The 9,724-nt window shown below is 37.9% G+C and overlaps 1 protein-coding gene across 2 annotated transcripts in view; it reads left to right on the forward strand.

Moving 5' to 3' along the window:
• The window catches only part of WARS2 (tryptophanyl tRNA synthetase 2, mitochondrial), a 112,349-nt gene that overhangs the window by 61,798 nt on the left and 40,827 nt on the right, over window positions 1–9,724 (forward strand). The gene's annotated exons all lie outside the window — the stretch shown is intronic.

Below are 9,724 nucleotides of genomic sequence, written 5' to 3' on the forward strand. Positions count from 1 at the left end.
TATGTCCTGAATGGTTTTTGCCTAGGTTTTTTCTTCTAGGGTTTTTATGGTGTTAGGTCTTATGTTTAAGTCTTCAATCCATCTGGAGTTAATTTTAGTGTAAGGTGTCAGGAAGGGGTCCAGTTTCTGCTTTCTGAACATGGATAGCCAATTCTCCCAACACCATTTATCAAACAGGGAATCCTTTCCCCATTGCTAGTTTTTGTCAGGCTCGTCAAAGATCAGATGGTTGTAGATGTGTGGCATTGCCTCCAAGGCCTCTGTTATGTTCCATTGGTCTGTATCTCTGTTTTGGTACCAGTACCATGCTGTTTTGATTACTTTAGCCTTGTAGTATAGTTTGAAATTAGGTAGCGTGATGTCTCCAGCTTTGTTCTTTTTGCTTAGAATTGTCATGGCTATGCGGGCTCTCTTTTGGTTCTATATGAAGTTTAAAGCGTTTTTTTCCAGTTCTGTGAAGAACGTCAATGGTAGGAGATAGCATTGAATCTATAAATTACTTTGGGCAATATGGCCATTTTCACGATATTGATTCTTCCTAACCAGGAGCATGGAATATTTTTCCATCTGTTTGTCCTCTCTTATTTCCTTGAGTAGTAGTTTGTAGTTCTCTTTGAAGAGGTCCTTCGCATCCTTTGTTAGTTGTATTCTTAGGTATTTTATTCTCTTAGTAGCAGTTGTGAATGGGAGTTTGCTTATGATTTGGCTCTCTGTTTGTCTGTTATTGGTGTATAGGAATGCTTGTGATTTTTGCACATTGATTTTGTATCTGGAGACTTTGCTGAAGTTGCTTATCAAATTAAGGAGATTTTTGGGCTGAGATGTTGGGGTCTTATTATATATAGTCACGTCATCTGCAAATGGAGACAATTTGACTTCCTGTTTTGCTACTTGTATACCCTTTATTTCTTTTTCTTGCTTGATTGCTCTGGCTAGAGCTTCCAATACTATATTGATAGAAATGGTGAAAGAGGGCATCCTTGTCTAGTGCCAGTTTTCAAAGGGAATGCTTCCAGTTTTTGCCCATTCAGTATGATACTGGCTGTGGGTTTGTCATAATAGCTTTTATTATTTTGAGGTACGTTCCGTCAATACCTAGTTTATTGAGAGTTTTTAGCGTAAAGAGCTGTTGAATTTTGTTGAAGGCCTTCTCTGCATCTATTGAGATGATTATGTGGTTTTTGTCTTTGGTTCTGTTTATGTGATGGATTACATTTATAGATTTGCATATGTTGTATCAGCCTTGCATCCCTGGGATGAAGCCTACTTGATCATGGTGGATAAGCTTTTTGATGTGCGATTGCATTCAGTTTGCAAGTATTTTGTTGAAGAGTTTTGCGTTAATGTTCATCATGGATGTTGGTCTGAAGTTTTCTTTTTCAGTTATATCTCTGCCAGGTTTTGGTATCAGGATGATGTTGGTCTCATAAATGAGTTAGGGAGAAGTCCCTCATTTTGTACTGTTTGGAATATTTCAGAAGGAATGGTACCAGCTCCTCTTTGTACATCTGGTAGAATTTGAGTGTAAACCCATCTGGACCTGGACTGTTTTTGGGTGGTAGGCTATTAATTGCTGCCTCAACTTCAGCCCTTATTATTGGTCTATTCAGGGTTTCAACTTCTTCCTGGTTTAGTCTTGGGAGGGTGTAAGTGTCCAGGAATTTATCAATTTCTTCCAGGTTTACTGGTTTATGTGCATAGAGTTGTTTGTAGTAATCTCTGATGGTAGTTTTTATTTCTGTGGAATCGGTGGTGATATCCCCTTTATCATTTTTTATTGCATCTATTCGGGTCTTCTCTCTTCTTTTTTATTAGTCTGGCTAGAGGTCTGTCTATTTTGTTGATCTTTTCAATAAACCAGCTCCTGGATTTATTGATTTTTTTTTTAAAGGGTTTTTTGTGTCTCTATTTCCTTGAGTTCTGCTCTGATCTTAGTTATTTCTTGTCTTTTGCTAGCTTTTGAATTTTTTTTTGATCTTGCTCCTCTATCTCTTTCAATTTTGTTGCTGTATTCTGGCGACCCATCTCATGTGCAAAGACACACATAGACTCAAAATAAAGGGATGGAAGAAGATTTACCAAGCAAATGGAGGGGTTGCATTCCTAGTCTCTGATAAAACAGACTTTAAACCAGACTTTAAAAAACAGCAGGTGTTGCAATCTTAGTCTCTGATAAAACAGACTTTAAATCAACAAAGATCAAAAGAGACAAAGAAGAACATTACATAATGGTAAAATGATCAATGCAACAAGGAGAGCTAACAATCCTCAATATATATGCACCCAATACAGGAGCACCCAGATACATAAGGCAAGTTCTTAATGACTTACAAAGAGACATAGACTCCCACACAATAATAGTGGGAGACTTTACACTCCGCTTTCAATATTCGACATAAAATCAACAAGGATATCCAGGACTTGAATGCAGAACTTGAACAAGCAGCCCTAACAGACATCTACAGAACTTTCCACCCCAAATCTGCAGAATATACATTCTTCTCAGCACCACATCGCATTTACTGTAAAATTGATCACATAATTGAAAGTGAATCACTCCTCAGCAAATACAAAAGAACGGAAACCATAACAATCTCTCAGACCACAGTGCAATCAAATTAGAACTCAGGATTAAGAAACTCACCCAAAACCGCTCAAGTATATGGAAATTGAACAGCTTGCTCCTAAATGATGACTGGATAAACAATTAAATGAAGGCAGAAATAAAGATGTTCTTTGAAACCAATGAGAATGAAGACACAACATACCAGAATCTCTGGGACACATTTAAAGCATTGTGTAGAGGGAAATTTATAGCAATAAATGCTCACGTGAGAAGTGAGGAAAGATCTAAAATCTACACCTTATTGTCAAAATTTTCTAATTATTTGTGTCATGTTTAGATAATTGTTCATTTAGTTTTAATCATCTTTCTAAGAATAAAAGGGAAGCGCCTCCTTATTCTTTACTTACGTATAACTTTCGCATTTAAATATAGATTGGCTGCCCTGAGGTGATGATGAATCCTTCCCGGGAGACAAAGTGTCATGACTTTATATTTTATCATTTTTGTCTGCTGGGGCGACACTCACTCAGTACTGTTTGACAGAAAGAAGAAAAAAAAGACCTGAAGAAAATAGCCCCAAAAGATGTTTCGGTACAAGAGAAATAGCTACAGAAGGAAAGAACGTTATAAAATTAAAAACCTAGTGTCTTAGTTCACTCGTGCTGCTATAACAAAATAGTACAGACTAGTTAATTTATGAAGAACAGAAATGTATTTTTTTACAGCTCTTGATGGGGAAGTTCAAGAGTGAGGCATTAGCATTGGTGTGTTATGAGGGTCACTCTCTGCTTTCAAGATGGTGCCTTGTTGCTGCATCCTCCAGAGAGGAGGAATACTGTGTCCTTACGTGGTGGAAGGCGTGGAAGGACAAAACAGTGCAAACTTTCTCTGAAGCTTTCTCTTTTTTTGAGACAGAGTCTCACGCTGTCACCCAGGCTGGAGTGCAATGGTGCTATGTCAGCTCACTGCAACCTCTGCCTCCAGGGTTCAAGTGATTCTCCTGCCTCAGGCTCCTGAGTAGCTGGGATTACAGATATCCACCACTACACCTGGCTAATTTTTGTATTTTTAGTAGAGATGGGGGCTGGTCTCGAACTCCTGACCTCAGGCGATCCACCCACCTCAGCCCCCAGAGTGCTGGGATTATACGTGTGAGCCACCACGCCCAGCCTGAAGCTTCTTTTTTAAGGGCATTAATCCATGCATGAGACAGAACCCCCATGACTTAATCCTAAAAGGCCCCACCTTTTAATACTACCACAGTGGGGATTAAGTTTCAATTTGAATTTTTGAGGGGGGCACACATTCAAAACATGACACCTGGGGAAGAACATTATGTGGTGTGACGGGCAGAGCACTAGAGTTCTGAATTCTAGCCCTAGCTGTGCCACTAGTTGTGTGCCCTTGACCTTTTGATTAAAATCTCCATGGTACGCTTTCCCCTTCTGAGAAGCGTGTTGGGGAGGGGTTGGGTGGGATGCTTGAAGTGTAGACGTTCTAAATTACGTGCAGTTGAATGTGATGGAAGAAATACAGAACTTGGAGTCCAGTGGCAAGAGCTAAAATCAGATCACTCACTGCGTGTGACCTCATGCAGGTTATGTAACTTTGCAGTGCCCTCCCTGGAAAATGATGCTGATGATTCCTACCTTCACCACATGAGATGAGGTACATGAAAGGGCCAGGGCATGTTTCTGACAGCTGAAAGTCATCACAAGAAGGAAACTACATCTGCAAAAGCAGTTTATCACGTGATAGAAGGATGGTAGATACAGGGCATGTAAGGAAAACAGATGAATAACTCTTGAAATTTGAAAATGACTTAAGTAAACCTGTGGGGAATAGATATATTTTTAAATTGTACTTTGGGCTCTGGGGTACATGTGCACATCTTGCATCCTGTAGGATTGTTGCATAGGTACATACATGCCATGCTGGTTTGCTGTCCCCATTCCCCACGCCCCCCATCACTTAATTAAGCTGATTCCTTTTAAACTCTTTTACTGAACTAACAATACATATTAAGTTCTTATCATTTGTGCCCTTAAGGAGCTCACAGTCTAATTGATTAGTCACTCCTTTTTCTTTTTAAAAATATTTTTCCTTCAGTTTTAATTGTTGGCCTAAAATTTTTTTTCTTATTTGGAGGTGATATAAGTCCTCCTTTCTCTTATACTGAATTAATATTTACTCTGTTGATTCCCAGATCTGATCATCTGGTTTCATTTCGAAGCAGAAATGAACCCATTTTTCTTGGTGCTGAGTGAGCATTTCTGAACAGACCAGGACTCTCCAGTGCTTTCTGGAGGAAAGAGCTGACTAGAGCAGAACAATGCCGCCGCATGGCCAGACCTTCAGGGGAACACCTGGCCCCACCCAGCCAGTGGCACCCCGGGTCTTCTCTGTTTCAGCTCTTCAATCCTTAATTGGCAGTAGAGGCATTTTCAAGAAAATGTTGGAGATATATTTCAGGAACGTAGGACTGAAATAGTAAGGCATTGTAAATGATAGAATTGAGAAACATAGAGCTAAGGAGTGAGAGCTTTAAACAATATTTTTAAATTCTACACAATTAGAAGAATAAATACATTTACAGAAAGAGATTTTCATCCCAATTAACTGGTAATGTTATTGAATACTTTTTTTTTTAAATTACAATCTGTGATAAAAATGACATTTATGTAACCAATAAGACATAGTGTGGCCATTGAGCCAAGTTTGTGGTTTACCTTTGACTGCAGTTAAAACAAGTATGATGAATGAACAATTCCTGTTACCTCTGGATACAAGCAGGACTTTGTAAGAAGAGTCCTGAAATCTTTAGTTGAAGTCTTTGTTTCTCACCACTGTACTGAAGCTGAAAATGTTTCAAAACTAGTAGGCAGTCTTCTTTTAATGTATCTTATTCACTTGAAATTAAAGACAGAAGCTCTCTTAAGTTAATCACAAAAATCCTTTTGCGATAATTAATAACGGGATTTTTCAATTGGTTTTGAGTACAATAAGAAAATTAAGGAATTTATACATTTTGAATGTGCTCAGTACAACAGGAATAGTTTCAGCAACGTCTGTTCAAATGATAAGTATACTCTCCCTTTGATTTGAACACCTATCCTCTCTTCTGGTACATATCAAATCCCAGGCCTGAAGCTCCCCAGGGATTTGGTACTGCTAGTTATGTTATAAAAATGAGCCACTAAATGTATTGGTTGGAAGTGGCATTTACCAAGGAAATACACCTGAAATGAAATGAAGACCTACTTTATAACATACTTCTTTTTTATCCTCTGCATACTGCAGTGGAATTGTAGGCTGATGCTCCAGGCTTCCCCTTGAATGAGTGCCTGTGGGCTAGGCGAGAAGCTGTTTTCTTTGTGGTTTGTCTCCTGTCCAAACCCATGGGAAGGCCAAGCTCCTTTCGTTTTCATTCTTTTCTAACTCTAGCGATTTTGAACACAGAACCCCCATCCTCCCACCATCCAAACTCCACATTCCAACCTCGTGATTTCATGATACCTGGCATGTCTCCCCTGCCATGCCGTCAGGCCACCTGCTGACTCTTGCAGAGGGAACAGACGGGAACATAAACTCACTGCAGAAGAGCAGGACGCTCTCTGTATATTTTTAAGACCAGGAATCCAGTTCCCATTTAGAGGCTGTATTTTTTTAATAGCGCCTTGAAAATTGAACAAAACACTTCTTGTTGCTCTCGTTGCCTGATAATATCATTCCCTCTACACTAATGTATAGAATCCCAGAAACTAGAGAATGGAAAAGATGTATTAAATCCTGTCTACCCCATTCCCACTGGTCACTATACTTTTTTCCCACAGTCTCTTCTCTGGTGCTTTTCTCTTCTAGTTTTCTCAAGAATTTGTTTTCTCCATTTCTCCTGGGGAATAATTTCTGAGTTTGAAGATGGAGGAATATATGTGAAAAATCCCTGTTTTTTTCAACTTAAAATTCCTAGTCTTTGTAACCCTTTACATTACCATAAACAGTCCCTTATCTTCCTAGGTCAAGTATTTCAGGATGGTATTTTTTTCCTTTCCATTTATTAACTTCAGAGTTTGTTTTTCTGCTTCACTTTTTCTCTTCATCAATCAGTCCCTAAAGCCCATTAATCATTTCTTGCTGCACTGAAAATTCCTTTGCTTATTCCCATATCAGGAATCCAGAACTGGTTAAGGTCCCTAGGTCCTGGAGGAAGCCTTACTAATAGGTACTCATTCTATGCTAACTTCTCTCTCTGTCTCAATTCTCAAGTAGGAATTATTTTTAAAATATTGTTTCTAAATTATGATTTGGGGATTTCACCACTTGAAAACCTTTTATGTGCATGTTTGTGATTTTGAATGTAAGATTATGTTTGTTCTCAATTACCTGAAGGATATTTTTCATATCCTCGAAGCCACAAATCATTTGCATCTCCTCCTCAGTTCTTGGATCAAGCACAGTTCTGGACAATGGAACTATGATGTCACATTCTATTTTATGATTGCCATCTTACGAGTTGAGAGGAAAATAGACTATACTTTGTAGGGCTTGGAAATACCAAATTTAAGTGGCCTTGGCATTCACATATCAAAAGTAGATTAGCTCTCAGGAGCTAGCATTAGGTATAAAAAAGACCTAACATGCTTTGTGGCTTCCTGGATTGGAGGACTCAACATTATAAAGATGTCAGTTCTCCTTGAAACAATCTATAGCTGCAATGTGATCCCAGACAGCAACCCAGCCAACAACTGCAACTTCTAATCTGATCTAAAAAGAAGGAGGAAAAATGAACACATTTTTTTTTTCCTCTTGAGACTTGACAAGATGATTCTAAAATATATTGATATGTATAAAGGGCCAAGGATGGGTTAAGTGCTCTTGAAGAAAAAGAAGGTGGAAAGCCTCACTTTACTAGGTCCCAAGATGTATTTTTTAAAAGCAATGTGATACTGACACAGTTACAGATAGACTAATGAGTCAGAATTGAAAGACCAGACCCTTACCAGATTCTTCATACAGGGAGCCTTGATTTTTGATGGAGATAGCATTTCAAAGCAGTGGGAAGAGACAGTCTTTTCAATAAATCGTGCTAGAATAATCAGATATTCATATAGGGAATAAAAGAAGAAATTAGATGCTTATCTGACACCATATGCAAAGAACTCCAGATAGATACACACCTAAATGTGAAGAGTCAAGATAAAACTTTAAAGCCTGCACACACATGCACACGCACACACATTTTATATGTGTGTATGTTTGTGTGTACAGCTATATGTATATATCCATATATGCACGCACACACATGTACCTTCATAACTGCGGGGCATTGAGAGATTTATTCTATGATACAACAGTCTGTTATCAGAAGTTATATATTTGATTTGTAAAATTAAGTACTTGTCTTTGTCAAAAGATAACATAAAGAGAAGGCAGCCACACAGTAAGACAATATTCACTCTACATGTAATTAATAGAATATTAGCATCTAGAATATATACATTCTTAAATCTATAAAAGACAATCCAATCTGAGAAAAATAGGCATAATAATTTAAGTGGGTTCTTCATAGAAGAGGAGGTAAAAAATAGCCAATAGTCATAAAAAGAGTTCTCAACTTCTTTAATAATCAAAGAGAATTAAACCATAATGAGATTCTACCTCATTTCCGTTAGATTAGGCAAAAATAAAAAGACTGCCAATACCAAGCGTTGATGAGGATACGAAACCATAGGAACTTGGTAGAAAGTGTATAATGTTGCATAGTTAGGAATAGTTCACCACTCTGAAGTACTGCGGTTGAAGATACATACACATACATATGACTCAGCAATTCTGCTCCTAGATATATACACTAGAAAAACTTGGCTCATAATACAACAAAGATACCTGTGTAAGAATGGTCTTTTTTGGCCCTGTGATTTTTTATTTTGCAAATTTTTAAATCAATTGAAAAGTTACAAAATGAATACAACAAATGTGATAAAGTCTTAATAGATGGTAGCTAAGCAAAGCACAGTAGCTAACAGAGGGAACATACACGGGCTTTGAAGTCACTGATACTTGGCCGGAAACCTCCACTTCACCACCTACTAGCTGTGTGACCATGGGCAATCTAGTAAATTCTGTGAGCCTTACTTCTCTCATCTGGAAATAATATGCCTGCCATAAAAGGTATTATAAGGATTAAATGCATTAATTTATATAAAGCACTGAGCATAACTGCCTACAACATGGTAGTTGTTCAGTAAATTATTGCCGCTATTACTGTTTTGTTGTGGAGGTGGTTAAAAATGATAATGAAACATTTTATTTTTCAGAGTCTTTTGATTACAGCACATTTATTGATACGTACTGATTTTGGATTTTTCACTGTGGAATGTATTATAAAATAATTCAGGGGAAAAATAGCATTTTAAAAAATTTGTATTGCACTTTTGTCTTTTCATTTTCCTATTATAACTTCAGCATTAGAAAGTATAAACCAAAGGGAAAACATGATCAGGGTACAAATGTTTTTTATAATTTAAATAATTGTCTAGAATTAAAATGTCCTTTTGAAGAATTGAAAACCCAAATATGTTTTTATTAAAAGTAAAAGGAAACCAAGGCATAGAAAATTTAAATAATCTTATTAGGAAGTAATATTAGAAATAGAGTGTATGTTTCCTAATTTCTAGCCCAAGATCTTATACATTAAATTATAATATCAACAGTATTTTAAAAAATCTTAAGGCAACAGCAGTAGTCTTTAGCACTAATCCCAAGACCTTCATTTCCTTAACTGCAAAATAAATGAAATCACATGAAAAGCCCTTGAGGCCCCTTTAATCTCCAGTGAAATTTGATTCTATGTCTGAAGGCTTCCTTATTGACCACCAAACCACAGTTCTCTTTTCCTCTTGGGAATTCCTCTCTGAATCCTACTTTGTATCATTCCAAACTGGCCGTGATCATGGTCCCACATCATACCTTTACTTACCTTTTTATAAACAATATCCTCAGTCTCCAATTAGATCACATTCTCTTGGGGATGCAGATCCCCTCCCCTCCACTCCTCCCCTTCCCCTCCCCTCCTCCCCTTCCCCTCCCCTCCCCCCTTTCCCCCCCCCCCCCCCCCTTCCCCTCCCCCCCCCCCCTTTCCCCTCCCCTCCCCTCCCC

The sequence above is a fragment of the Sapajus apella genome, unplaced genomic scaffold (assembly GCF_009761245.1).
Source record: "Sapajus apella isolate SASKATOON/1434 unplaced genomic scaffold, GSC_monkey_1.0 scaffold69, whole genome shotgun sequence".
Taxonomy (NCBI): domain Eukaryota; kingdom Metazoa; phylum Chordata; class Mammalia; order Primates; family Cebidae; genus Sapajus; species Sapajus apella.